General features: G+C 38.8%; 1 protein-coding gene and 1 long non-coding RNA gene across 6 annotated transcripts in view; one reads left to right on the forward strand and one right to left on the reverse strand.

Annotated features, from left to right (window-relative positions):
- LOC120900210 (serine/threonine-protein kinase meng-po) overlaps nucleotides 1-17509 on the reverse strand; it is a 320097-nt gene that overhangs the window by 267655 nt on the left and 34933 nt on the right. For 2 of the 5 annotated variants that reach the window (XR_005739162.1, XM_040306903.1), the window contains exons 1-3: nucleotides 10413-10563; nucleotides 9591-9832; nucleotides 9286-9430 (exon numbers count right to left, since the gene is read on the reverse strand). The exons of 1 other annotated variant lie outside the window; for it this stretch is intronic. The gene's annotated coding sequence lies outside the window, so the exon portion shown is untranslated. Of the gene's footprint in view, nucleotides 1-9285; nucleotides 9431-9590; nucleotides 9833-10412; nucleotides 10564-17509 lie in introns of those variants that run through there. 2 more of the 5 variants (XR_005739163.1, XR_005739164.1) reach the window with 2 other exon arrangements.
- LOC120900218 lies at nucleotides 12641-13236 on the forward strand. The gene is made up of 2 exons (XR_005739170.1): nucleotides 12641-12949; nucleotides 13052-13236. It is a non-coding gene; the product is annotated as an uncharacterized LOC120900218 (long non-coding RNA).

The following is a 17509-nucleotide window of genomic DNA, read 5'->3' on the forward strand; positions in this document are numbered from 1 at the left end:
AAATAGAAAAAAAGCTTGATTTTTAAGTGCATTTTTGTGTGTCTATTAATTTTATCGAAAAAATTAGATATTATAACAAAAGAGTTGTTGAATTGTTTCGTAACGAAATTTAAAATCATATAAGTAAGAGTTCTAATCTCACTAAAATCGTCCATTTGTCTTGTAATGGGGAATACATGTGAAAATAGGAAAAATAAATGATTTCTTCGTTTGAATCAGCAAATATGTCGAAACACAATTTATTATATAATAAATTCACGAAATCACACAAAGTAACTCCTTTCAATCGTTGTTTTATTGTAAAATTACAACTCGTACTGGCGCCCGGCAAACGCGCTAATAATTTAACTCCTCAATAAATACATTTAGCGCGTTCTTTCGATTTCGTTTTTGGCGTAATTATTGAAGCACGGTTTGTTCTGAATACCAGACTAGAATGAGAGCGATCTCTCCGTTTATTTTATCGTAAGTCCTAGATGATCGTTATCATCGCTTCGCTTCGTTAGATGTTCGGTATCCTTCGGTTTTCTTCGTGTTAGCTTAGCGTTAGTGTTAGTGTGGTAGCACGGACTACCACTGGAAGCGTTAGCGCGGGACAGTGCTGTACAAGAAAAGGCTATGCTGCCACAGTACTCCCCTCCTAGACTAGATTTCCCTTTTCTAGTATCTCGAAGGGATTACAACTCGTCGACCGGAACGAGTGACTCTAGTCGAAGAAAGCTTATCAGAAGTTGTGGCTGCAGGTTCCCTGTTACTTGCGTTTTCCTGATCTCCTATCACATATGCTGGCTTCAAGCGATCGACCGAAACGTTTACTTGGCGACCACGCATGTTCAACTTGAAGAACTTTTCGGCTCGCTTTACCACCTTAAATGGTCCTTCGTACGGTGGTGATAGCGAGGGTCGAACCGAATCATTGCGTACAAAGACGTTCTCGCACGTTTGTAAGTCCTGATTAACGAAAACACTGCGATTTCCATGCCTGGCAGTCTCTTGGGGACGGATTTTTCGCATAGCTCTTCGAAGCTTGTCGACAAATTCGGCTTCGTTCGGGTTTTCGGTGTCGTTTACGAAAAACTCAGACGGTATTCGGAGAGTTGTGCCATATACCATCTCAGCAGGTGATGACTTAAGGTCTTCCTTATAGGCTGAACGCAGCCCGAGTAAAATCATAGGCAAATGCTCGCTCCAGTGCTCGGGGTCATGGCACAGAATAGATGCCTTAAGGGTCCTATGCCACCGTTCGATAATCCCATTTGACTGTGGGTGGTATGCAGTCGTGCGCAGGTGGCTGGATCCGAGCAAACGAGTCAGTTCCCCAAAAAGCGTTGATTCAAATTGGCGTCCTTGGTTAGACGTAATGAAAGATGGGACACCAAACCGGGCTATCCATCCACAAACTAGAGCTTCGGCAACTGTTACCTCGGTCATATCAGGAATTGGAAACGCTTCAGGCCAACGCGTGAACCTGTCGATGACCGTTAAACAATAACGGTTGCCCTTACTTGGAGGGAAGGGCCCCACGATGTCGATGTTTACATGTGCAAATCGGCTGTCCGGAGCCGAATATCGGGATATAGGTGATTGTGTGTGTCGCGTCACCTTCGAACGTTGGCATGGCAAGCAGCTCCTAGCGAAAACAATACTATCCTTGCGGATGCCTGGCCAAACAAATCGCTCCGTCATTAATTTGGCCGTTGTACGGGTGCCAGGATGAGATAATTGGTGCGTTGCCTGCAACGCAGCGTTCCGAAAGCGTTCCGTTATGAAAGGGCGAATGCGATTCCCAGTGCAGTCACATAAAAGTTGTTTGGTGCTGCCTGGAATGGTAAAATACTTTAGATTTAGCGAACTTTCGATTTTACCTTGTGCGATGTTCTGGAGCTGCTGATCGTCTTTTTGGTCTTCCGCAAGTGCTTCATAATCCAGTGATGGCGCTGGATGTATAGCATTAATGCGAGAGAGCAAGTCAGCCACGATGTTATCCTTTCCCACAATGTGACGGATGTCCGTTGTGATCTGTCCAATCACATCCAATTGGCGAGCTTGACGGTCCGAGGCTTTGTCAAGTTTCTGCTGGAAGGCAAAGGTGATGGGTTTGTGGTCGGTATAGATGTGGCAGCTACGTCCTTCGAGCATGTATTTAAAATGCCGCACCGCAAGGTAGATTGCAGTGAGTTCGCGATCGTAGGTGCTGTATCGCAGCTGGGCCTTGTCGAATTTTTTTGAGAAAAACCCGAGTGGTTGAGGGTGTCCATCAACGATTTGATGTAGGACCGCCCCTGCGGCAGTATCAGATGCGTCGACCCAAAGGGAAAGTTCTGCAATTTTAGCGGGATGCGATAAAAGCGTTGCTTCTGCGAGTTGATGTTTGCAGCGTTCGAAACTCGCGATGGTTGCGTCATTCCATGTCAGCGGGGAGCGATCGTTGCGTTTGTTGCCAGGAATCATGGCAAGGAGTGGAATCTGGTGCTCGATCGCGTTTGGCAAAAACCTACGGTAAAAATTGAGCATTGCCAAAAAACTTTTTAATTCCTTCACCGTAGCAGGAAGCTTGAACTCCACGATAGCTCGAACGCGGTCAGGTAAGGGACGGATACCGTCGGCAGAGACGGAATGACCCAGAAAATCCATCTTGTCTCGGCCGAATTCGCACTTAGCAATGTTTATCGCCAAGTTATATTGTTTGAGCCTTTCAAACAATTGTCGCAGATGATCACGATGTTCTTCGGGTGATGATGATGCGATGAATAGGTCGTCGATGTAAGGAAATACAAATTCCAGTCCTCTGACCACTTCGTGGATCATCCGTTGAAACGTTTGCGCTGCGTTTCGCAATCCGAAGGTCATAAACACGAACTCGAACAGTCCGAACGGTGTCGTGATGGCCGTTTTAGCGATGTCCTCGTGATGGATTGGTACCTGATGGAAGGCTTTTTGCAAGTCAATTTTAGAGAAAATAATTTTACCTTGCAATATAGTCGAAAAGTCCTGTAGGTACGGTATGGGATAGCGATCCGGGATGGTTTGTGCGTTGAGCGCCCGATAGTCCCCACATGGCCGCCAAGAACCGTCTGCTTTCTTCACCATATGGAGCGGGCTCGCCCAACTGCTGCTGGATGGTCGGCATATACCAAGCTTCAGTAGATGTTCAAATTCGGCCCTCGCTGCTTGAAGTTTGTCGGGCGAGAGACGTCGTGGGCGTGCGTAAACAGGTTGCCCTGTTGTTTCGATTCGATGGTAAATCGAAGCATCGCTAATCGTACCCGGTGGCGCTAGACGAGTGATGTTAGGAAACTCGGCTAATAGGTCAGCGTAAGGCGACACTGAACTGAAGGTCTTAACCGAACACTGCTCACTCTTCGCTAGCAAGCCAACCGACTCAAGATGAGTGGTATTATCGATGAGGCGCTTCCGTTTCATATCCACCAGCAGATCAAAATTGCCTAAAAAATCCGCGCCAATTATCCCCGAAGTGACGTCAGCTATCAGGAACGACCACAGGAACTCGCGACGAAGACCGAGGTTGATCTTCAACAACACTTCACCGTATACATTAATCGGCGATCCGTTCGCGGCGAACAGTTTAATCGGTGATGGTTTTACTCTGGCTGTTAGCATATCTTTCGGAACCACAGACACATCAGCGCCGGTGTCGATTAAAAATTGCGTTGACGTCGTTTTATCAGCAATTCGTAGACGAAAGATTGCGGCTGTAGTGGTGAGTTCGCCAATCTCCACCGCAGCATCAGCAGAGCGACACTATTGTGCCGATGGTGCACTTTGAACGGTGCAGGGTTTTCGGCATTTCCGTGCATCACTACCGAATTTGCGATGGTACCAGCACGGGCCGGTCGAAAAATCGCTTCCGCGACTTAAACTGCGATTACGTGCTGAGCCGGTGCGGGAATTCGATCGTCCTCGGTACCTTCGGTTAGGCAGCACGTTTTCAAGGCGCCTTGACAATTCGGCAATCTCTTTCCGTAGGTCGGATATGGGGTCGTTGGCCGTATATGCGGTCGTTGACATTGTGGCATCAGCCACGTGGCCAGGCGCCATCGCTGCGTTGCTACGTTCGACGGCGTTAATGCTTCTCAGGCTCATTGAATCCACAATGGCGTCAGCGATGGTGGTTTTGTCCGCGGCGTCACCGCGAGAAGCGATCACTGCAGCTTGGGCATGTGGTGGCAGCCTTGATGCCCACAAATCGATAAGAACCGGTTCACTAAGGGAATTGCCAGCAACGCGCTTCATTTCGTTGAGAAGCTGGCTCGGCTTTTTATCACCAAGCGGCATATCGGACAATACACGCTGCAGGCGCCGCTGCTGACTGTCGGCAAAATATCCGATCAGTTTTGCCTTAATGTACGCGTACTTTTCTACTGCCGGTGTACCGTCAATAATTGACCTCAACTCGGTCAATTTGTTCGGGGGCACTTGCGCCATCACTATATTATATTTTCGCGTATCGTGTAATGCGCTGATACCCGAAGCAGCGAACCAAAATTCTAAAGACAAAAAATACGTCTCGATATTCGTATCCACCATATTTGGTGGGTTCAGTCGCGGCGCATGGATTGCTTCTACGGCAGCGGGTTGAGGAGCATGGCTGGACACACTAGGGATAGGCGCACTAGGGTTGGGCACTGCTGTACTAGGCCCACTGGGGGTCGGCACCAAAGAACCAGCCCGAAAATGGCCAGGTAAAATGGGATTAGGCGCAACCTTATCCTCTTCCATTACTGCGATGTACACCAAAATTCGTAAAAAAAGAAACTGAACTGAACGATCACGTCGGGGTCACCACTTTAGCGCGTTCTTTCGATTTCGTTTTTGGCGTAATTATTGAAGCACGGTTTGTTCTGAATACCAGACTCGAATGAGAGCGATCTCTCCGTTTATTTTATCGTAAGTCCTAGATGATCGTTATCATCGCTTCGCCTCGTTAGATGTTCGGTATCCTTCGGTTTTCTTCGTGTTAGCTTAGCGTTAGTGTTAGTGTGATAGCACGGACTACCACTGGAAGCGTTAGCGCGGGACAGTGCTGTACAAGAAAAGGCTATGCTGCCACATACACCTTGACGTAAAGTGACGAATTGTCAAAATACACTAGATTCCAACACCTGATCTTATTAATCCACCTTGGGATTAGCCAAGTTGTCAAGGACAGCACGAATAATTTATTATGAAAACATCAGATGGCGCTGCTGGACAGACAAGGGATGAAAGATAACCCTTAATATGAGACAACTATATTGGCGATTTTAGGGTCAATTAGCAATAAGTTCAGCTAAGGTCGTTAAGCAGGGACAAACGGGTTCAACACAGATCAGCTGTTGAACAAAAAGCGCCATCGAGGCACTAGGCAGTAGTAAGTCAAGCGACAGAAGAAAGACTAATTTTTAAACTGTGCAATAAAATCTAAAAAAGCCAGTTCTAGAAAAGTCTTAACAGCTGTTCATATACTGTTACACACGTAACAGCATAAGGGAATAGTTCGAACAGTTAGAGGAATGTTGCAAATCGGTAGGAGAATGTTGCAAGCATGCTGTGTAAATTTGTAATCATATAGGGTAATGTTGCAACCGGGGAATTTTGCAAGCATACTGTGGAGCTGTCATCAGGCTATATGACTGCTTCACACTATGCTTTCAAAATTCACTGGTTGCAACACTTTACTTGACACTCCCCTATATGATTGCAAAATTTCCACAGTATACTTGCAATGTTCTCCTACCGATTTGCAACATTCCCCCAACTGATTTAACTATTTCCTTATATGATTCAAAACCCTGTAATGTTCATTAAGAAGCCAGACTTTGTTGGGATAAAAAAAGAAGAACAGTAATATATTTGCTGTGAATAGAAACACATTTTAACGTACACCAACGTATAAATAAAACGTACACATGAACGACTCTCCACAACATACTCAACATGTTCCTTGTTCCGAACGCCACATGGATTTGTCATATTTTCTTAGCTATAGAAATATCAGATAGAAGATTCTCAATGATGTCAACAATAAACAAAATATCTCAAAACAATGGACACATGACTATCGCACAAACGCATTTGCACTGAAATATTAAATAATTAAATGTATCAATCTCAACGGCTTCAACCATATAAGCCATCATAACAAACCCATCGCGGTCCCGTGGTACAGCCGTCAACTCCAACGACTCAATAACACGTCCATAATGGGTTCAAGCCCGGAATGGGCCGTCCCCCCGTAGTAAGGACTGACTATCCGGCTACGTGGTATTGAATAAAGTCTTGAAAACCTGTATAGACCGGCATGTCCGCGTAGGACGTTTACGATAAATAGAAGGAAGGAACAAACCCATCGCATTAACTAGCATTAAAACCCCCCATAAATAAATTCGTTGGAGGCTGGGCTCTTAATTTCCTAGCAGAATTTTAATATTTAGAGTTTTATATCTATCAGCCGAAATTAAGTTGGTAACTTATTATAAGTCCTAGTAAAAAAAAAATTCTTGTTTTTCTTTCTTCTTTTTCTTTGGCACCACAACTGATATCGGTCAAGGCCTCCCTTTACCACAAGTGGACTTGGCTTTCAGAGACTTATTGATTACCCATTGCTGGATAGTCATTCCTACGTATAAAGGCACGGTTTATTAGTGGCTTGAACCCTTGACGACGGGTACGAGTTAACGACTTGTTTTTCTTTAGCAGTTCAATTTATATTTTTGTAGGTAAAAAAGGTAACATAAAATGTATTTTCTATAAACAGTAAAACCCTGCATTAGCCGGTCTCGTGGTAGGCCGAACGTGGTAGTTTAATCCGTTCCAGTACCACGTTATTCGAAAAATTTGTATGAATTTGTTGCATAATTTGTATGAAAAGTTAAATAATTGGTCCCAGCACTGCAACTGTGCTAGTAAAAATGGTATATATGCTTTTAGAAAAATGGAAAACGTTTTTAAAATACTAATAATTTTGAACATATTTGTAGTGCATTATTAATTTGCCAATTTTTATTGTGTCATTTTCTTTGAAAAATGTTTTTAAAAGGTCGATTGTTTTAGTCTTTATGTTTAGAAAACACGTTTCAGAAACGATTTTTTGTCGGTTTGTGTCGGTACCTGCTATTTTTTTTTCTTCTAAAATTAGTCAGTTTCATAGCAATCAAAAATATGTTTTAGTATGTATTCTTCGTCACAAATAAGGTTATTCAAGATTTTCTTAAATGTTTTGGAACAAAATCTACAACACTTGCTCTAAATCTACATCATCTGTAGAGAAAGAAACTCCTCCAAGTGGCAGCAATTGGCAGAAGAAACTCTCGCCTTCATGAACAAGTATATTCATAAAACTGTGCAAAACATACTCGTCAGTTTATCACACGCTTTTGTGTACAACACTTTTCTATCTTGCAATATTTGTATATTAAATGATGCTTAGTATCGAAACTCTTATCTGCCTGAGCGAGAATAAAAATTAAAGAAATGATCAATGCTAAACAACCATTATCTTAATTTTCACATCGGCACCGACAAATCTACCAGGAACGCAAATAATATTGCTCGTTATGCAAGATTTTTCTTTTTAAAAGAGGTTTTTGTTGAGCATTTAGATTTGGAAGATTTGTTGAATTTATTATGGAAATTTTTGTTATAAGGGGAACTAGTTATGAGGGATTTTTCTTTAATAATAATAAAACAATAACTCCTCAAAGATGTTATACATCAATAATAAGAGGGTTTTAGAACAGGGTTTTTTATAAACAAGCTAAAATAATCAAACAAATATGTTACTGAATAATTTTTTTTATAAAGTATTTTTTCATATTAATTTAACAGCTTAAGAAAATGAAGTATGAATAATAACATTATTTCATTCCTTTCCTTTAGAATATTTCATGACACGTGAAGAAAAAAGTAATAATTCATATTTTACTAAAAAATTCATATTTTTTCTACTTATTATAATAATATGAAATCAAATCAAACCAAAAATTGAAATCGTAAGACTGTGTAGAGAAAATTAGGTCGAATAAATAATCACATATTCCCACAAATTTTTCACCTTTATGCTGCGTGATAACAAAAAGACGCACACGATTTTTTAGGACGTTATGTGTAATTTCTACATTTTTATGCTGCGTTGCTGCCTTTTCCTGTCTCAAATATCAAGAACTAGAACAGACAGACAAGACACGTGATTTCATTTCAATTAGTAAACTAGGTATAGTATACCACATTTAACATTTATTGTTTAGCTATTGGTGGTTCATTACATTATTATTGGTGCAGAGTACATGCAAGTTTGCTACCCATGAAAACCTTTTGAAAATCATTGATTTGGGAATTCACAGGATCAATAATCAATTATGCAGCTACACAGGAAAGTAGGATGATGGTAGTGCAAGATCTAGAGGACTGGATTTTGCTTTAATCACGATTTTTGTCATATATGCTAGGAGGCAAAAGGCCGAAAACTTATTTGATTTTTTTAAGATAACGTTAAGAATTGATTACAGCCTTTTTCAACTGTATGCGTCGTATTGTTAATAATTCTTTAAGTTAAGACTTGAGATCAGCTCTATAATAAATCAGATAAAAATTTAGGTGATTCAAACAAAGTGGTAAACAAGGTGCTTCAGAGGGTGTAAAATCATAAAAGTATATAAATTATCTTTTCAACTTCTCAACTATGTCAATTGTCTCAACTATGTCTCAACAATAACCAGCAGTATTTTTTTACTAAGTGGAAGGGAATGGCACTTAAAATCTGCAAAGATTTATTTTAATAGTTGAACAGCGGCACCGGTTTATGGCGAATGTAAAACTATCTCCGTAATGCTTGTGTTGTTGATTTAGTTGTAGACATAATTTTCTCTCCAAATAACTAGCAATATCTCCAAGATTCCAATAATTTCAACAATATCAAATAACAAAAATACGAGCAATTTTTGTCTTAAAACAATTGATTGTAAACTTTACAAATTCACTCAAAGCACATGTTCATGGCACATTGGTCTTGACTTTTGTTTCTTTACGATATATTAAAAAAACAAAAGAAGACGTGTGCAGCACAAGCCAATAAAATGTGCGTACCATTTGAACCGGGCGCTAACACTAGTTATGTCTCTTTATTCATTCAATGGATGCAATCGTCGTGTAAATCAAGGCCTTTTTTAATGGACTAAAAATGCTTCAGGTACAATTGTATCTTGAACTACGTAAAATAATATGTCACATATGAAACTATATCATTTAATATTACAACAGTAAAAGCATAGCGTGTTAAATACTAACCTTAATCAGCTAGCAACTGACGCAATATTTTATAATAAAATAATCCTTTTAAACATGTTGAAATATGTTCCATCACTCACTACGCTTTGAACTATGAGGTTGTCGTATGTATTGCAACAGAAAATACATACTGTCGCATTTCGCACTAAACATAAAAATAAACATTTTATGAAATTGTATGACTATTTATGAATTGTATGATAAATAGCACTATAGAGCAAAAGGCACTTTGTTAAAAATTTTGAATCTATATTGTACCCAAGAAAAAAATCTAACCCTAAAGGTAGCAATAATGACCTACTAACCTATCAATTGCCTCAAAATACATTGTATCAAACTATCACATATGTTAACACTTTAAAAAAAATCGCACAGATACCAATGTTGAATATTACAGGATTTCTTTCCGACAGATTTTCTCACATTTTCCAGCTCTCATATCAGATCTTTATCACACTATTTTTATGGTGTAACACTATTATTTTATCCTCAGGACAGTGTCGAGTTCAGCTAAATGTGATTATTTTACAACATATTTCAAACTTCACTTAATATAAACACAAAGAACATGAAATAAATAATGAATTAAACGTGTATTATTTAAATCGTGTCGGGGTTTTTAGCTTATTCACTCTTTTGACCAGAAAGCTCCTTCACAAGCATCAAATATTACTGAACATATAATTAATGACAAAAAATACACAACAAGTGATACACTGTTTTAATTCATGTTGTTGAATCGTTAAAAAAATTACAATTAAAATTCCAATACTAGTGGTTTAGGTTTTTTTTAACTTGGCACATTACAAAAAACTTTTAGATTTGTAATTATATTTGTATTATCAAATAATTCTTTAATAACTTTCTTTGATTTGGTTGGGTTTTGTTTTTCTGTAATAAACACAAACTTAACATCTCACCGCAAAGGATATTCAAGAGGAATTATTTTATAATATTCAACACAGTGCCACGACTCATCGTTCATGAACTAGCAGACATTTCACACACTATACACGACCACTTTAATAATGCATAACATCAACTTGATTATTTTGTAACACCGATGTTATAGCTATTTTTGTTGATGCTACTTGTTAGGACACGTGGACTAATAACATATGCTTTACCACAATTTAATGTGTAATACACCACATATTCACTTTTTTATACTACAAATATTTTATCCTCAATGTATGCTGAATCTACACTAAATATTGAACAAAATGAACTCTTGTTATAACGCTTATAACGCTCTCAGGAAGTTAACACACACCTTAAACAGCTGCAAGTATGGAAGAAACTGAAGTATTATGTCCAAGAACCAAACAAACGTACAACTAACCAATAACCGGTGTGAATCGGTGAAACATTTTAAGCTTCGGCTGAAATGAACTATGTCCGAAGCTGATTATTTGGCAACAACTCAATGTTTGACTGAGCATCTACGATTTTTTTAGCTCATGCATAGGATTCATTTTAGATACAGAAAGTAACGCGCATGCTCGTATGTACAAGGAATGAATTTTCGTAATTCAGTTTTTCGATATTGAACTTGTTCATTAAAAGGAAGCCGCCCTGTTTCGAAATATTAGCATTATAGAGATAAAGTTTCTTAAGGTTTCATATATACAAAATAATTTTATTTCGGGGTTTTCTACGCTGTTTTATGAAGACAGTGGTCATAACATTGCACATTGTGTGCATCAAAATATTACCTAGCGGGAAGAGTAAACTTGATTTAAAAATTGAATCGTCATATGCTTGTCAAGCATATATTTGGAAGCATATATTTACTGCAACCAATTCATGACCTAGGCAAAACATCAGCTGTAAAGGACTCTTTTCATGGATTTTTTTTTACTTGAACTACATTCTAAGGGTTATTTTGCGAGTTTTAATTAGTCCGATTAATTGTTAATAAGGCTTTCTAAGACGAATGTTTCCTATTCCTGCAATAGTATTCATCTAAATGCGCGTGGATACAACCCGTTACACTGCTTATCTGCTTCTGCTCTGCCTATTCCAAGAAAATTATTATTCCGAACCACGATGTACAAATTTGTACGATTTAAAAGAGGGATATGAATACAACTAAACCAAAACGACTCTTGTATCTTAGAATAGATATTCGTTATTAATACAATTTGATGACCTACATCATTTCAACAACAGAGCGGAGCTGCTATAAGTTTATTGATCGTCAGTTGCAATTGGTATCGTTACAGTATAACTATAGACTGTATAAGATTTTCGATAAGGTTAGGTTACTTTTGATGATTACATGAGATTACTGAGGTTACTACATGAGATTACTTTTGATTAATGAATAATAGTAATTCTTGAGTTATTCAATGCAGTACATTCGTAATGGATTAACAATACAACATTCGGATGAAATGGAAACGCCATCAAGCCCCCTTAAAATGACCAATAAGACATTACTGCATAACAAATTGCTGACTGTTTGGTTAATGGTGCCATCTCATAGAGCAGTCAATAAATATTCCCTTAACATTACACAATAGTAATCGTGGATCAAATGGTTTAACATGCTCGTCTTATATCTGTATAAAAGGAATACAATGCTCAGCTCTTTATAAATAAAAGGAATATATGCAGTACGCAATAATTGCCAACAGTTTCGAGTTAATAAGCTGATATCTTAAATGGCTGAGATAGATAGCTTTTGCAAACAACAAATAAAACATGTTAAATAAATTCGTAACAAATAGACCAATAAGAAAAAATAGACATATAAAACATTGAAATCTTTTGAAGGTCGTACGAGTTGACGGCTGCACCACCAGACCAGCCCATTGAAGGTCATACTCTTTTATCTTAGTAACGCCGTTCCTCCGGCTGTATCTTTGCGATTGTAATTGTAATTGTGTATTCCTCGTTCCATGGATAACAGTGATCCGTTTGGATGTTCTTAAGTCTAATCAAAGTTTTAATTAAATAGATAGATCTATTTAATAATTCGTTTTGAAGGCGGTGTTTAAATGAATGCAAACTTGATTAAATGCATATGGAGTTGAGGAGCTTTTGACAGTTAGATGAAAAACCGTATCTTAGCACGCGTGATTCTATTGCAGAAGATTTAATTGTTGAAGATTCTATTGCACCAGAAACAAGTGTCAAACAAAGATTCGCCAATATTTTTGCGTTCACACATCACGAATCTACGCTGGATACAATGATCGTAGTTTTACAAAATAATACGGGTTCTTGTTGTAATAAATGTAAAAAAATAAACCGTTACAACACTTAGGACTTGAAAGCGATCCAAAACATATGTTAAAACACGAAAAAATACGATATTTTTCTCGATATGTCAAAAGATTGCAAGCAAGGTCTGTTGAAATACCAGGTCACATATTAACCCCGTTTTCACAGCTAAGCTGAAGAAGAATCAGCTAAGAAAAGTGACGTCTGGATTACCGCGTGTATGTACAAGGGATGTGATTGTATGTGTGCGACGCTAGTTTCAAATGTTTACGATCAGAATGATGCGAAACAACAAGAAGGGAATTAAGTTAACATTTTCCGTAAATTTAAGATAAAATCATTGTTCAGTGATTTGTGATCACATAAATTATTCATCGCGCAATATCTGTACTATTACAATCTAATGTTCGTGGCTCATTTTACCATCTGGAAAGTGGTAAAGATTCGTGGTCATAAGTGATATGATATTTGATAAACTCAGTTCCTTATGATATGTTAGTCTATAATAGTATAAACATCATCTCATACTATATTTTAGGTGCCTCCTAGACTAGACCGTATATATCAAACCCAATTCGATGAAATTGAATAAACGCGCCAACAGTGAGTTTGGTCACCCGTCCTAATTATATGTAGCCATTTGGTTGTGGTTTCCGTGTCGGATGGTGGCATATGATTCTCGTACACATGGCGGAAGCAAAATCACTTGTTATGATTCTATTATTTGGCGCTTCCAGATTCCATCCATCCAGATCCAGAAAAACATTACAGAACCAACGTGATTTAGTTTTTGAGCTAGCGTTATATATAATTCCGTAAGTGATGTTTTCGACGTACGGTATGATATTTGGTTTTACGAATGTATTCATTTTACTAAATTTATTTAGTTTACTCAATCCTGATATGGGTTGTATAAGCGAATTGCACTACTCTTACAAGCTGAACCAAACATATTTTATAAACATTATTCGTGAGACTTAATGCAAAAATAGAACAGCTACAGTTAGTGAGTGAAACGATATCACTATCAACAGTTTAATCATCTCTTAAAACATTTAAAAGGAAATTCTACATCACAGTTCATGTATTCTACGCTTAAGCACATATACGCATTACTAAAGAACGTATATAGATTAATTAGATAATATTTAACATGTAGAAAACTTGGTCGCACAGCTTTGATATGTTGAAAAAATTAAGGTTAATTGTTAGTAGTAGCTTCATCATTGCTCTCGTCTTTTTTTTTTTTTGTTATCGCGGAGTGAAACCTTCAAAAGGCACCCACGACTTCCATACCAACCGTCGATGTCGTGGGTAGTGGATTCATTGATCGTAACCCATCTGTATTACAGATTAGCTTACGATCAATGCGACCGCACTAAAACACTCCGCGTACCTTTTATCTTCCTTTAGGCGTTTGTGTGATGGCCCATCTTGATACTTAGTACGTCCTCCACGCTGATATCTAGAAAAGAAATAGTAAGAAAATAAAAGAAAAAGAAAAGAACAGAAAAAGAAAAAAAAAGAAAAAGAAAAAAAAAGAAAAAGAAAAAAGAAGACAAAAAGAAGCTGGCTGCCATCCGGGATAAGTTGCTCCGTCACGGTTGAGGCTTCTGGTTAGCCATCACTCATCATTAGGTTCATTTTAAATCGTTTTTCGGCTGCTAGTTTCAGTGGGCTTTCCTCATTATTTTCGTTGAATACTTTTCGTTAAATTTTTTTGCGAGGTAACCCATAATGTATAGCAATCCGTCTTCTTCTTGTTCTGTCATTGTTAAAGGATTACTGCTCGCCGTACTGATAATATCACTATCTTCTGAGCTTATTAATCCATTAGCTTTTTCCCTGCGTTGCATGTCTGGGAAGTTCGGTACTATTTCGGCTCCTGAAAACACCGTTACAGCTATATATTCCTCCGGCTCTTCCTTTAAATTACTTTAAATTACTTTCTTCAACGTTAGGTTCCACTGTCGTCAAATATTCATCCGGTTCTTGGTTGTTTTGTTGTCTGGTATGAGTTTGATTCCGTAATATGGTTGGGGATTTTCCAAGTATCATTATTCTTATACGGTAAAGACAGCTCAACGGCGATGGGTGATCATTCACCCCTCCTTTTTGTCTTACTTGCGAGAAGAAGTTCTCTAGTACATCTTGGTTAAGCTGTTAAAGAAAATTATACTACGAAGATAGAATTGATTATTTTAAACATTTAAAATAACTATACAGCATTGCACGATGGACATGTAAGTTTCTACAATTATATTCACTTTATTATGTTAATCGTGCGCAGGAGAACAGTATTGTCGCGGTATACCGGAGTATTAAGAAAGAGAGCTTATCCGATCGGATGCTCCTTTTTATACCTTCTCTCTCTCGCCTTACGCTCGCGCGCCTATTCCTTCTCGCGCACCTGTCCTTTCTCACGCACCTACGCACTTTCGCGAGGCTACGCATTTCTCGCGCTCATTATGCGTATCCTGCCCGACTCTCCCGTTATCTCCTAAGCTCTCTAACTATCTACTTGAGACCCTAATTAACCCTTAATATCGCAGACCTCAAGTGATGAGAAAAAGCTGTCCTTCCCAATTCACTTAATTTGAACAGGCACAGCACACACCACAGAACCCCCACCAGTGACGGAGTCGCGATAGAAAAAAGAATTGTGAGAGTGTTTGTCTTTTAACTTGAGATTTCATTTAGTTTTTCGCAAAGCGAACATTCTTTTGGCTATTTGTGGTTTTGCCTGTTTTGGAGACACCCTCCATTTCGAAAGCAGGTTTGAGGCGGTCAATCGAAATAGATTCATTTTTTTCTTTGATTTTAACCGTGAAAATTTTTCTGCACCGTCGAACTACCTCAAAAGGTCCTTCATACGGTGCTTGTAAACCCGTTCTCACTTTATCTACCCGTACGAAAACATGTTTACAGGTTTGAAGGTGTTTTGGTAAGTAAACCGGTGTTGTATCATTTAGTTTTGGTGGGCACATTGACCGCCTTAGCGCTTTTTTAAAATCCTGAACAAATTCGGGTACGTCCTCGACGGATTTTGCAGCAGAGGGTAAAAATACTTCGGAAGGAAGTCGCAAACTTTCTCCATATACCATTTCTGCTGGAGCGCCTTTTAATGCGTCTCTGTATGCTACTCGAATGCCCAGCAGAATCAGTGGCAATCGAGAAATCCAATGCGTATTGTCTTCGCAGGCTTTTAACGCTCCTTTTAAGTGTCGATGGAATCTTTCAACCATTCCATTGGATTGAGGGTGATACGCAGTCGTTTTAATGTGATGTGTTCCTAACAACTTTGTTAGTTCTTCAAACAGTTTTGACTGGAACTGTCTGCCTCTATCGGTTGTGATTGTAGATGGACAACCAAACCTTGGAATGTAATTCCTTACAAATGTTTCAGCTAGCGTTTTAGCCGACATATCAGGCATCGGGTAGCATTCCGGCCAACGTGTAAAACGGTCAACAATGGTCAGTAAGTAGCTCATTCCTTCGGATGGTGGCAATGGACCAACGATGTCCATGTGCACATGTTCAAATCTCCCTTTTGGAACGGATAATGCTTCCAAAGGCGAGCGAGTGTGACGACCAATTTTAGCTTTTTGGCATCCAACACACGAACGAGTCCAGTTTCCCACGTCCTTGTTCATTGACGGCCAGAAAAATCTTTCGGATAACAGCTTGCGTGATGCGCGAATACCCGGATGGGATAGGTTGTGTAGGTTGGCGAAAGTTTTTTTCTTAGAGATTAAGGAACATACAACCTATTCTGTCCAGTCGACGACTCGAATACTAGTTTGTTTTTATCCAATATTAATTGATTTAATTTGAATTTGAGTTTGCCTGACTATTTGAGTCTTCAAATAGTTGTTTTAGCTGTTCGTCTTTTTGTTGTTCCTTTGCAATTGCTTCATATGTGAAGTTTGTGATTTCGTTGGTTTCTCCTATTCGAGATAACGCATCTGCCACAACGTTGCTCTAGCCAGTAATGTACTTTATATCCGTTGTGAATTGTGAAATAAAGTCTAGTTGTCGGCATTGTCTTGGGGATTTTTCTGTTTTTGAATTTAGGGCATGGATCAATGGTTTATGATCTGTATAAACCGTGAACGATCTACCTTCTAGAAAATGTCGGAAATGTTTTATCCCAAGAGTAATAGCGAGCAATTCTCTATCGAATGTGGAATACCTCTGTTCCGTGGGCGTCATCGTTTTAGAAAAAAACGCAAGAGGTTCCAAAATGCCTTCGCTAGTTTGTTGTAATACTGCCCCTACAGCAACACTAGAAGCATCTGTTGTTAGTGTATAAGCAGCATTACTTTTCGGATGCACGAGCATGGTAGCGTTTGAAAGTTCATCCTTTATTTGATTTAGTGCTTGTTCACAAGCGTCAGACCATTCGAATTTGATTTTCCTATTTTTGTTGTGCTCTTTTACTAACTGGTGAAGCACTCTTAGCTTATCTGAAATGTTAGGAATGAAGCGGTGATAATAATTCACCATTCCCAAAACTCTTTGAAGCTGTTTCACCGAACATGGTGAAGGAAAATCTCGAATGGCCATTATTTTTTCTGGCGATGGTGTTATCCCTTTCGCCGAAATGGTGTGGCTGAGGAATTCTATTTGATTCACACCAAGAATGCATTTTGATGGCTTAAGTTTTATATCGTGATCCGTTAAACGTTTTAGAACAATGTGCAAGTGTTCTAAAGGGGATTCACGCGTCGAACTAGCTATCAGAATGTCATCTATGTATACAAACACAAAATCTAAATCATGAAAAATATTATTCATGAGTCGTTGAAAACACTGGCTTGCATTTCTGAGGCCAAACGGCATCCTTAGAAATTCAAATAACCCGAACGGCGTGGTTATCGCCGTTTTGTGGATGTCTTCCTCGGCAACAGGTATGATGTGGTACGCTCGAATGATATCCAACTTAGAAAAAATTTGCAACCATCCAAGTTCATCGTAAAATCCTGCACATGCGGGA

This window comes from Anopheles arabiensis, chromosome 3 (assembly GCF_016920715.1).
Source record: "Anopheles arabiensis isolate DONGOLA chromosome 3, AaraD3, whole genome shotgun sequence".
Lineage (NCBI taxonomy): Eukaryota > Metazoa > Arthropoda > Insecta > Diptera > Culicidae > Anopheles > Anopheles arabiensis.